Raw genomic sequence first — 13174 nt, forward strand, 5'->3', positions numbered from 1 at the left:
CTTTATATCCACGCGTAGGTATTTATGAGTACTACAACTATCTTTTAGACTTAAATAGCTAATTCTAAGTTTATTTTAAATTCCTCTTATTATAGAGATTTATAGTGTTCGGTTTATCATAACTTCTTCATGCGAAGTCAGATTCAAACATTCTCTGTATTTTTGGGATCGTATGGATGTATACTTTGAGTTGTATTATAAAGAAGATTCATATTTGTATTAGAATTTATCATAAACTACATAACACTCTTACCACATTACTAGGTTAACATAATCACATTACATGATTGGCATAATCACATGTGATTGTCTAATGACCTATTTTGACTAGTGTTACATTCTCCCCCCGTTAGAATAATTTTGTCCCGAAATTTATCTTATGGATGGGGTTTCGTTAAATAGTTGGGGGTATTTTTCTTTCATATGATCTTCAAGTTCCCAAGTAAATTCAGGTCCTCGCAAAGAGTTCCATCGAACTTCCACTATGGGAATACGACTTTGCTTTAATCGTTTGACTTCTCGATTCATAATCTCAACAGGTTCTTCTACAAAGTTGAGTTTCGTATTGACTTGTATCTCTTCGAGAGGTATAACAAGAGTGTCATCGGAAAGACATCTTTTGAGATTTGATACGTGAAAAACATCGTGCATATTACTTAGCTCTTGAGGCAACTTAAGTTGGTATGCGACGGAACCAATTCTTGCCAAAATTTCAAAAGGTCCTATATATCGTGGGTTTAGTTTGCCTCGTTTCCCGAATCAAATTACACCTTTCCAAGGAGAGACTTTCAACATTACTTTATCTCCAACTTGGAATTCTAAAGGCTTACGTCTTACGTCAGCATAGCTCTTTTGACGATCACGTGCAGCCTTTAATTGATCCTTAATTTGCACGATCTTTTCAGTTGTCTTGTGGATTATTTCCAGTCCAGTACGTAAGGTATCGCCTGTACGTTCTCTGGCCATCTGCGTATCTCCAACTTCTGCCCAACACACTGGGGAACGATATTTTCGTCCATAAAGAGCCTCAAATGGTGCAGCCTTGATGCTGGTCTGATGAATATTGTTGTAGGAAAACTCAATTAACGGTAAATGAGTATCCCACGCATTTCCAAAGTCTATTACACAGGCTCGGAGCATATCTTCTAAAGTCTGAATGGTTCTCTCACTCTGACCATCAGTCTGTGGATGGTAAGCGGTACTCATGTCTAGACGTGTTCCTAAGGATTTTTGTAGAGATTGCCAAAATCGTGAAGTGAATCTACTATCTCGGTCAGAAATAATAGAATTTGGAACTCCATGCAATCTGACAATTTCCTTAAGATAAACTTTAGTCAGCTTCTCCATCTTGTCGTTCTCCTTAATTGGTAAGAAATGGGCGGACTTAGTCAACCTATCGACTATCACCCAAATAGTGTCGGACCCACTAGGAGTTTTAGGTAACTTAGTGATGAAGTCCATTGATATCTGCTCCCATTTCCATTCAGGTATTTCCGGTTGTTGAAGTAAACCTGAAGGCTTTTGATGTTCTGCCTTTACTCTAGAACAAGTCAAACATTTGCTCACATAAGTAGCAATTTATGCCTTCATGTTTGGCCACCAATAATGTACTTTTAAATCTAAGTACATTTTGTCAGAACCTGGATGCACGGAATATCTGGACTTGTGGGCTTCTTCTAAGACCAAGTCCCTGACTCCACCGAACCTAGGCGTCCAAACTCAGTTCATAAAGTATTGTATTCCGTCATCTTTTCGTATAAGTTGCTTTTCCATTCCTCGCAAAGCTTCGTTCTTAATGGTTTCTTCTTTTAGAGCCTCAAGCTGAGCTTCTCTAATTTGTGCGGTAAAGTTAGAATGGATAGTTATAGTTAATGCTCGTACTCGTCGGGGTTTAATATATTATTTCCGGCTCAAGGCATCTGCTACCACGTTTGCCTTTCCGGGATGATAACGAATCTCACATTCGTAATCATTCAACAATTCAACCCATCTTCTTTGTCTCATATTAAGATCTTTTTGGTCGAAGATGTGTTGGAGACTCTTGTGGTCGGTAAAAATAGTACACTTAGTACCGTATAAGTAATGTCTCCAAATTTTTAGTGCAAAAATTACAGCTCCCAATTCAAGATCATGGGTAGTGTAATTATTCTCATGCATCTTAAGTTGTCGTGATGCATAGGCGATAACTTTTCCTCTTTGCATCAACACACATCCCAATCCTTGATTTGACGCGTCGCGGTATACAACGAAATCTTATGTTCCATCTGGAAGGGATAGGATTGGTGCACTACACAACATTTGCTTCAGTTTCTGAAAAGCAGCTTCTTGTTTGTCTTCCCAGTTGAACTTCGTATTCTTCTAGGTTAGTGCTGTAAGTGGCTTGGCTATTTTGGAGAAATTCTCTATGAATCTACGGTAATAGCCAGCAAGTCCTAGGAATTGACGCACCTCTGTTGGCGTCTTTGGTGCTTCCCAATTCCTGATTGCTTCAACTTTGGATGGGTCAACATGAATTCCTTCGTTGCTAACTACATGACCTAAAAATTGTACTTCTCTAATCCAAAACTCACATTTGGAGAATTTAGCGTACAACTTTTCTTTTCTTAGTAGTTCCAAGATTATTTGCAGGTGTTGACCATGTTCTTCCTTGGTACGTGAATATATCAATATATCATCGATAAATACGATCACGAATTTATCCAAGTATGGTTTGCAAACACGATTCATGAGACCCATAAACACTGCTGGGGCATTGGTTAATCCAAAAGACATAACTAAGAACTCATAATGACCATAACGTGTTCTAAATGCTGTTTTTGGAATGTCGTCTTCTTGTACTCTGAGCTGATGGTATCCTGATCTAAGATCTATCTTTGAGTAGTAGCTGGATCCTTGCAGTTGATCGAATAAATCATCAATTCTCGGAAGTGGATAACGATTCTTGATCGTTAGCTTGTTTAGCTCCCGATAATCAATACACATTCGAAAGGATCCGTCCTTCTTCTTGACAAACAAGATTGGTGCTCCCCAAGGTGAAAAACTTGGTCGGATAAAGCCTTTGTCAAGAAGTTCTTGTAGTTGGCTAGACAGTTCTTGCATTTCAGATGGAGCCAACCGATAAGGAGATTTCGTTACTGGTGTTGCTCCTGGAATTAAGTCGATTCGAAACTCGACTTGTCGGACGGGAGGTATTCCAGGTAGATCTTTAGGAAACACGTCAGGGAAATCACATACTTGAGGTATGTCCTTGATTTCTTTTGTCTTTCTCTTCCTATCTACAATGTGGGCTAAGAATGCGCTATATTTCTTATGTAGATATTTCTGGGTCTTAGTAAAAGAGATGACTTTGAGATTCTTCCCAGATTTATCACCATAGATAATCAGTGCTTCGCCGTTTGGTAAGGGTAGTCGTATGGCTTTCTCATGACATAGAATTTCGGCGCGGTGTGAAGATAACCAATCCATGCCAATTATGACATCAAAACTACCGATAGGCATTGGCATGAGGTTGACGTGAAAAAGGTAGTTATTAAGAGTTAACAGACAGTTTTCTAGGATTTCATGTGTTTTCTCAGTTTGACCGTTAGCGATTTCTACTTCATAGATTTCTTTTAATCTGCTAGACTTATGACTTAACAATTTTCTAAATGTTGGAGTTATAAAACTTCGATCTGCTCCAGAGTCGAAGAGTATAGAAGCATATAAATTGTCTATAAGAAACGTACCAGATACGACCGAAGGGTCCTGGATAGCCTCTCTGCTTCCAATCACAAACGTCCTGCCACGTCCTATGCCTCCCTGACTCCTTAACTTTGGACATTCTTTCTTGATATGTCCAACCTCCCCACACTCGTAGCATTTTCTTCCTTCACCACGGCCTGTCGCATTATTGGTTTGTTGATCGACTGTTGCAGGTGTTGTGCTCCTGCAGTAACTAGCAGTATGCCCCTTTTTCTTGCACTTCATGCAGACAAAACAGTCACGTGGATGATGACGGTTGCACTGATTGCACCATGAAGATTTTGGTTGTGTAGGTACTGTTGTTGTGGCTGCATAATTGGTTACCACTTCTTGTCTTTTCTCAGATGATTGTTTGGGATTCTTCCTATTAAACTTGCGCTTGTTTGTTCTAGATTTAGGAGACTCAGCCTTTGAGACCACTTCTGTTCCTTGGATCTCTGTGAGGGTTAGCTGATGAGCTATCCTCTTGGTGCTGTCATAAGTCGTAGGCTTTGATGCGATCACCATGCCTTTAATTTGCGATGCTAAACCCCAGATATATCGCTCAATGTTTTTATATTCAGGGGTTACAAGTGTTGGACACATTACAGCAAGATCATTAAATCTAGCGGTATAAGCTTTTATCTCTGAACCCTTCATGGTTAGGGTCCACAGTTCTTGTTCCAGTTTATGTATCTCCTCCCTAGGACAATACTCCTCTACTAGCATCATTTTTAGCTCCTCCCATTTCATGGAATTTGCAGTATCAATTCCCATGGTATTCACATGGTTGTTCCACCAGGTGAGTGCTGCATCAGCGAAAGTACATGCTGCAAATCGTACTTTACAATCATCTGGACATAAGCTTATTTGAAAGACGGACTCTGTCTTTTCTATCCACCTCGTCAAATTAACTACCCCTTCATTTCCATGAAAGCTTTTTGGCCTACAATTCATAAAATCTTTGTAGGTACATGTTCTAGTGGTCCCTACATGGCCTTCATTTCTAACTCCATCTCTTGTGACATTAGATAGAGCCGCAGCAATTCTTTGAGCTATGATTTCTTCAAGTTGTACTGTACTTATTGAGGGGTTTATTTCTGGTGGTGGTTGTGGTTGTTGTTGTTGTGGTGCTGATGGTCGGTTAGGGTTTAGCCGATTACTCCTTCTAGGCATTTTGTTTTAGTTCCTATTATAAATAATAAGAATTTTATGAGTTTTGTTAATCATTTAATACACGAGTACTAAATACTCCAGTTATTATTCACAGTGTAAAACGTAATAGACAACACAATGATTACTGTAACATATGCTTCATATTATTACCAGTGGTTACATCAGTTTATTTAGGTTATAAGAGAAAAGTTTCTATAAACATTGCAAAATTTGCAAGGTTTTCTACATCCTTCCTATAAACTTTCCTCTTTTCGCCTTAACTAGTCTGGTTTTCTCTATTTACATAACCACTAGTTGGAGCTTATCTACCAGAAACCTAAGTGATGACCCAGCACGTCAATGACATTAACCACTTGCTCTTCAAGTGCTTGACTTCTCTGCTCAAGACTTCCCGTGCGTTCTTCATTTCTTGAGGTTTGATTGTAGAGCTCTAACTCTGCAATACTGGCATCGTGAGTAATCATGTCATTATAAGCAAAATTTATACAATGATGGACATCCATCACCGATTCCTGATCTCGTGTCCTTTGTCCTTCTAGCCTTCGCACTCTTCCAGAGAGATGAGTAGCCCTCCCTTCGACAATTTCCATTTTGTCTTCAATTTTGACACTTTTCTCAAACAATTGAGATAAAGTGTTATCTTCAGAAGAAGGTGGGAGATGTGGTCGAGATGATTGACCAGTCTCATACATCTTGGCAGCTCTTTCTTCCTCCACCCACCTATCAATGGTTTGTGCGATCCGTGCAGGTTCATCTTGAACTCTATAACTTCCTAAAGATGTCGCCTTCTGACTCTTCTTAATCTTTTGCCATATCGGTATGGATTTACGTGTCGTGCGTTTCATTTTTACTCCTCCTGGAACTTTACGGTAAAGAGTGTTCAGTGGTGGTAAAGATGATGCCACCGACTCTGTCCCCTCCATGGATTCACTTCCTTCAATTGGTTCACTCTCTTCCCATTCGTTGGAGGGTAAAGGTGCTCCATCGTCAGAAGGTATTGGATGAAAGGTGGTTGGATTTATAAGGTAGTAAGGATCACCTACCATCATGGGGAATGAAACTTCCTCTTCTTCATCCGTATCCTCGATGATTATCCATTCTCGTGAATGTGCCATGTCGAATTCCTATACGTTTTGGATCACCAAGAGTTTTAGTCTATCAAATATTACTCCCAAATTAAATAGTTCATATGTTCTGATCATAATAAAATATAGTTGCGCACCTACACCTAGTTGTGATAGGATATATGTACATATAAACTTTAGTTGGAATATTTTATCTAAATCCTTGAGATCAAAAACATTTCGGGTATTAAGGTGTATTCTCACCGCGGGTCTGAGTCTTTACATATGACTCTATATTCTTATTTATTGTATTCATGCTTTAACTATTGTTTGTTACTTCAGGTCTATCTGATAAGGCTCCGGCCAGTCAGGACAGTCGAAAGGGCGGGATCATTTTAGCATATAGCCGTTCTGAAATCCAGCAACCCAAATCGACATGTCTATCCTTGTCACCGCTCCCGTAAGTAGTCCTTCAGTAGAATAATTAATAATAATTTTTATTTATAGGTTAAGGGATATACCTAAACCTAATAGAGTAAGCCCTAAACTATAGACGTGCTTTCCTAAGAAAGTACTAGTTCACTATAGTTAATAGCTCTGATACCAATTTCTGTCACACCCCCAGCCATCGGCGGAAACACCGGGTAGTGTAACGTTATTCTTCGTATCACATTTATATAACATACATTGAACAGTACTAAAGAAAATACATACCTTTATTGATAACTGAAAGTTACATAACTGTTTTTCTAGAACCTATTACATATTATCCGACTATGGCATACTTCTTAATGAATAGAAAAGTAATAGTAAAACTTCTTATGTTCGAATACATACCAGCTTTTCAAGTTCCTGAAAACACATGCATTTTAAAATACGTCAACATAAAGTTTGTGAGTCCACAGGTTTTGACTCCATAAAATAATACATTTTCCACATTCAAAAGTATAGTTTTTGAAAGTATCATTTTGACTCTCCATCATTTAGTATGTATATTAGGTATAATAGTTTACTTATCAATTAAGTGTTATACCTAAACATTCCTTAATCCTAAGGTATAAGTAGGGGAAACTTATACTTAACATTACTACTTGTATACGACAAAGTATAATGTTTCTAACAATTTGCTACCATGAGCCTGTAAACGCTGTTATGACATAATACCTCTGATAGAACACACTCATGATTTACCATGAGAAACAAACACACTCATGATTTACCATGAGAAACAACATCGTACGCTTCATCGACGCCGGAACAATAACATATAAATCTTCCGAATATAACTTCGGAACTATATCGCACACAACATATATATATATATAGAATCTTAAATATAACTCAAGATCTACATTAGTAAATTAACATACTGATAAGTTGATAATAGTTGTATATATTCAAAATATTATATTTAGAACAACTATACCCCGGCTATTATAACTATATACTATCATATATACATAATAATAACATATATATAATATCTAGCATGCGTTTTCCCCTGAAATATTAGAAAGTGGGGCCGTGAAACTCACCCTAGTAGCGTGATTTTATGTTATCTAAGCAAAAACGGTCAGCGTACGAGGTCGTCGGGACTCGAGATGCAAAATGGCCTCCAAAAACGAGATAGAGAGAAGAGTTTAGGTGTGAGAAGTGTTAAGGTCGAATTTGCTATTTATAGGCTGATTTTTGGCCATTCACGATGTGAACCAAGCATGCTCACATCGTGAGCTCGATCCTGCTCACTTCGTAGACCCGCCATTTGGTCCCTAGCTTCGGATGGTGTCCCTTTGACTCCTCATGACGTGAATCAATCCTTGCTCACGTCATGAACTTTTGGTTTATCACTTCGTAGACTTTCCATGTGCCTACTAGCTCCAAAATCTGGCCTTATGACTCCTCACCTCGTGAACATTTATGTTCACCTCGTGAGTTCAGTCAGATTAGGGTTTCTGACAGCTGAATCTTCGAAAGGTCGTAACTTTCACATACGAACTCCGTTTTTGACGTTCTTTATATCCACGCGTAGGTATTTATGAGTACTACAACTCTCTTTTAGACTTAAATAGCTAATTATAAGTTTATTTTAAATTCCTCTTATTATAGAGATTTATAGTGTTCGGTTTATCATAACTTCTTCATGCGAAGTCAGATTCAAACATTCTCTATATTTTTGGGATCGTATGGACGTATACTTTGAGTTGTATTATAAAGAAGATTCATATTTGTATTAGAATTTATCATAAACTACATAACACTCTTACCACATTACTAGGTTAACATAATCACATTACATGATTGGCAGAATCACATGTGATTATCTATTGACCTATTTTGACTAGTGTTACATGTAACCTTTTCAATTATATTTATGATGGTTATATTTACTTTGAGCACTATTATATTCGTTGTTGTGATACTATACATGAAGTCCTCCACCCCCGGACGTTTCCGCCATCCTTGGTTTGGGGGTGTGACAAATTGGTATCAGAGCATTATTTATAGTGAACTAAGTATATCGAACCACATAAGATATACAAACTATAAATGCATTGGGACTAAGGTCTCTGATCAACTATGTCTGACCCAGAAGTGATTAGGGATGTATAGTCAGGTCTGGGAATGACATAGCCTGATCAACTATGTCTGACCCAGAAGTGATTAGCATATGCCCGGGAATGGTTGTGGCGTTGCAACAAGTCTAAAAACTTACCAACTCTATCTACAAATAAACATCGAAAACATAAGACAAACATTAAAATACTATAGGAGTATTTGGTGATACTATAACCAACTTATGTGAAAACTAAAGGCCCCTATTAGTAGGTCTATAATGACTAAGTGCATACGCTAAGGTTATACATGATTAAAGATATTATAGACTCAGAATCTATGACTATTGCTCTACTTCCTGTTCCTTGTTTGGTTGTGGACTTAGAGTAGAGTCATTTATTCGAAGGTCTATTCTATCTCAGATTATGTATAACTGGTATGCACTACGTGATTATAGACGTGACTAATAAGGATCACCCCCTATAAGTAATTATAGGATTAGACGTCTATTAACTATCCCTTCTACCCCTATTCTCGCGTGAGCAACGTGATGAGTAAATCTTAACGCCCGTACAAAACCTACTTCTACCCACTACCATAACTCCGTCTCAGGGACGTTAGCAGAAACACCGAGAATAGTTCAGTAAAGTGCGAAATTTATTACGTGTGTATATAAAGGGTAAGGATATAACCAATGTATATCAATAAAAATTGGCATGCATTTTATTTCAGTGGGAGTTTACCACATATTTCATAACCTGTTATTACAAACAATTTGCTTATGGCAACTCTAAGATTACTTGATATATATACCTCAAGGTTATGTGTAATTAAGAGACGATCGGCTTAGAAATGGTAAGTCCGCCTTAGGTCCTGTTCCTTGTTTGGTTGTGGGCTTAGGGCAGACTCATTAAGTTCAACGGCCTATCGGACCTTAATAACACACAACTGGTATACATTGGGTGATCTTAGGGGTGGATCGAGCGTGGAACAAATCACAAGATTACAATCGAGTCATTTCTACTAAATTCATAAGTTTATTTATATAGACCTCTGTTATGAATTGTTTTCCAGATGCGAAGAATCGGGAAATACTATACTTGAAAACTAATAACCTAGTTTTTACGACGCCCGACTAATAACCAATACTAAAAGACTTATACTCATTTCGTCTTTGAAATTCTATAACAGAAAGATGCCGCCTCGAAGGTCCGTTAGACGCACTAGCGGAACGCAAACAAATCCACCACCGCCGCCTCCCCGATATGATCATGTTATGTTCCAAGCTGCGGTCACGGCCGCGGTGGCAGCTGCTATGTCCCAAATCAGCACTGATGGTGCAGGACGGGCAGGGAGCGGTACTAATAACTTCACTCAAGGAGATAGCCAAGGGCGTTTTAGAGAATGCTCCTTTAAGGACTTCACCAATGGTAAACCCGATCCGTTCAACGGTAGCGGGGGAGTCATCGATTTGATGCAATGGTTCGAGAAGACCGAATCTGTCTTCGAAATCTGTGCGTGCCCCGAAGCGAACAAGGTCAAATTCACAGCTCGCACTTTCTCCGGCCGGGCCCTTACTTGGTGGAATGGCCACATTAAGTCACTGACGCTTATAGTGGCTAACTCGATGAGTTGGGAGGACTTGAAGGCAAGGATGCTGAATGAGTATTTCCCAAGGGGCGAGGTGCAAAAGCTAGAGCAAGAACTGTGGAACCTCAAAATGACAGGCTCTGACCTTGCAACTTATACCGCCCGATTCTGTGACCTAGCACTCCTTTGTCCCGCTATGGTTACCCCGGAAGACAAAAAGTTGGAGCGATACCTCTGGGGATTGTCCTCCGAAATTCAAGATAGCGTGTTGGCCTCAAGACCAACTACCTTTGAGAGTGCCAAAGAATTGGCACAACAACTCATCGACCATCGTGCCATCCATGACACGGCGACAACCACCCCGGATCAAGCAAGAGGAGGAAACAACAAAGGGAAGTTCGGGGACAACAAAAAGGACCAACCAACCCAGGACTTCACTAAGAAGCAACAGAGCGTTGTTGTTCATGCTGCCACAACCCACGCCATGCCAGCACCCATAAATCGATACGCTGGAACCCTTCCGAAATGCAACGAGTGTAACTTCCATCACACTGGGGCTTGCCGAGAGATGCATTGCAAAAATTACAACAGAAAGGGGCACACTGTCCGTTTCTGTAAGGCACCAGCACGACCCATCAACCAGGTCCCCGGCACTGGAGTTAGCCCAGCCTGTTACCAATGCGGCGAAACGGGACACTTTAAAAGGGACTGCCCAAGTGCATGAAATGACGGTGATGGTGGAAGGCTGCTCGCGATCACTGCCGGAGAGACCACCCCGGAACCGCCCATAAATATCAGTACGTGTTTCTGACATCGATGTTTAAATTTTTTTTTACTAAATCTAGCATCGAATAAAGTATACCAACCATAAATCTTGAGAACACGACAAAACCCAAATAAGTCTTACCTCCTATATAAAAACGCAGGGTTTTTACCAGTGAATCTATGATGGCTGGTGTAAATATTATGGTCATATATCATTAAGATTCTACGGACTTAGAATGTGTGATTCCGCCTCATTTCCTGTTCCTTGTTTGGTTGTGGGCTTAAGGCGGGGTCACCCATCCGAATGCCCTTGCAATCTTAATGATATACGACTAGTTTACACCAAGCGATTATAAAAGAACTGGTAGGACTTATAATGCAAATTTCGTCACAAATTGTTGAAACATTCGTAATGTTGGAACTCGCTAACTACATTATAAAATATTCATAGTGGTAATACCAAGTATAAAGCGGAGAGCATAAAGGCACACGTAAAATACACTATCATTCCAAAAAAATAACTCCTTTAAATCGACTCAGCTCAAGTTACAATAACAAATTCCAAGGTCGTCACTTAACATCAAGCGGGTTGTTCCCCACCATATCAATTCCTTATACAACGAAAAGTTCCCCCATCTTTCCGCCAAATTCTTGAAGTCCCAGTCGAAACGCTAATTTCGGGACGAAATTCCTTCAAACGGGGGGATGATGTGACAACCGTCAATTTTTGGCCAAGTCAAAGTCAACTAAAGTCAACAAGTCAAACCGATCAAGTCATCTAACCCTTGTACATTAGGGTTTCCATTATGTTTCTTATTGAACAACTCGCAATCTTAATACAAAGTATCACTTAGAGTTTTCACGTGTTCGGAAATTCTAAACCCTAATCAGGGCAAGTGATGAAACTACACGATAAAACATTATTCCTTAACCCTCAGGGGCATATAACAGTCATAACGAGACTTAACGGGATGTACAAACCTTGCGTTGTGAAGCCAAACACTCAAAAAGGTCACAAAAGAAGTCTCTCCCAATCTCTTTCACTCTAACTCTCCCAAAACTCTCTAAGTAGGAGAAATCGCTACAAGTGTGTGTAATCTCTCCCAAATCTCTCCAAGTATGTGAAATCTCTCTCAAATCTCTCTCTGTATGAGAAATCTCTCCAAGAATGTCAAATCTCTCCCAAATCTCTCCAAGTATGTGAAATCTCTCCTAAATCTCTCTCTATAAGAGAAATCTCTCCAAGAATGTCAAATATCTCCCAAATCTCTCCAAGTATGTGAAATCTCTCCCAAATCTCTCTCTGTATGAGAAATCTCTCCAAGAATGTCAAATCTCTCCCAAATCTCTCTAAGTATGCCAAATCTCTCCAAGTATGTGAAATCTCTCCCAAATCTCTCTCTGTATGAGAAATCTCTCCAAGAATGTCAAATCTCTCCCAAATCTCTCTCAAAATCTCTCTCAACTTTTTATAATCACTCGGGGCATCCCGACCCTCGAATTTGACGAAAACAGCTCGAAAACGGAAGTCTACGCGAAAAACAGCCTTAAGGAGCCGAAACTCCTCTTAGGAACCGAAACTCCTCTTAGAGCCGAACCTCCTGAGAACCGAAACCCTCTCAACCGAAATGGACCGAGCGGTCGGTCTATTTCGATCCCCTGACTAGTCAGAACCGAGACCTGACCTTCGGCTCTTCCCTTATTACCTTCGGTCCGAGAAGACTTCTCACTTTCGGTCCGAGAAGCACCTGCGCAGCCGAACCCCTCCACTCTCGGTCCCTTCTGATGAGCAGCCTGCTAGACCTCTCGGTTCCCATGCACAACCGAGCCTCGCCTTCGGTTCTATGCTCCTAAGGAGCCGAACCTGTGCACCTTCGGCCCTGAAGTTCGGATTTCAGCAATTCCTACCCGGTTTTCAATATTTTTAGCGTTTTGAGCCCGTTTTTCGAGATTTTAACGCGGGATTTTCACCCAAACTCGTATTTTAACATAATAAACCTCAAATATTCATATTTTAATTATATTTTGGGGAAAATCCTTGCCTAAGAATAAAATCTAGTTGGTAAGATATTTAAGAGGAGTGTTGACTTATCCTTTGAACAAGGACACAAGCAACCTCCCCATACCTTCATAGTACAACCCCTAGTCACTATTCACCCATACCTAGTCAATCATTGTCCTTTTCCCACTCTTTTTCAGCCATAATGTTGAACAAAAGCTAGAGATATCCTCCCCTCTCCTCCCACTTTATTCACTCTTTCTTAAGAAGAACAAACACCTCTCTTCCACTTTCTCTCTCTAAAAAT

This window comes from Lactuca virosa, chromosome 2 (assembly GCF_052849685.1).
Source record: "Lactuca virosa cultivar CGN04683 chromosome 2, Lactuca_virosa_CGN04683_v6, whole genome shotgun sequence".
NCBI lineage: Eukaryota > Viridiplantae > Streptophyta > Magnoliopsida > Asterales > Asteraceae > Lactuca > Lactuca virosa.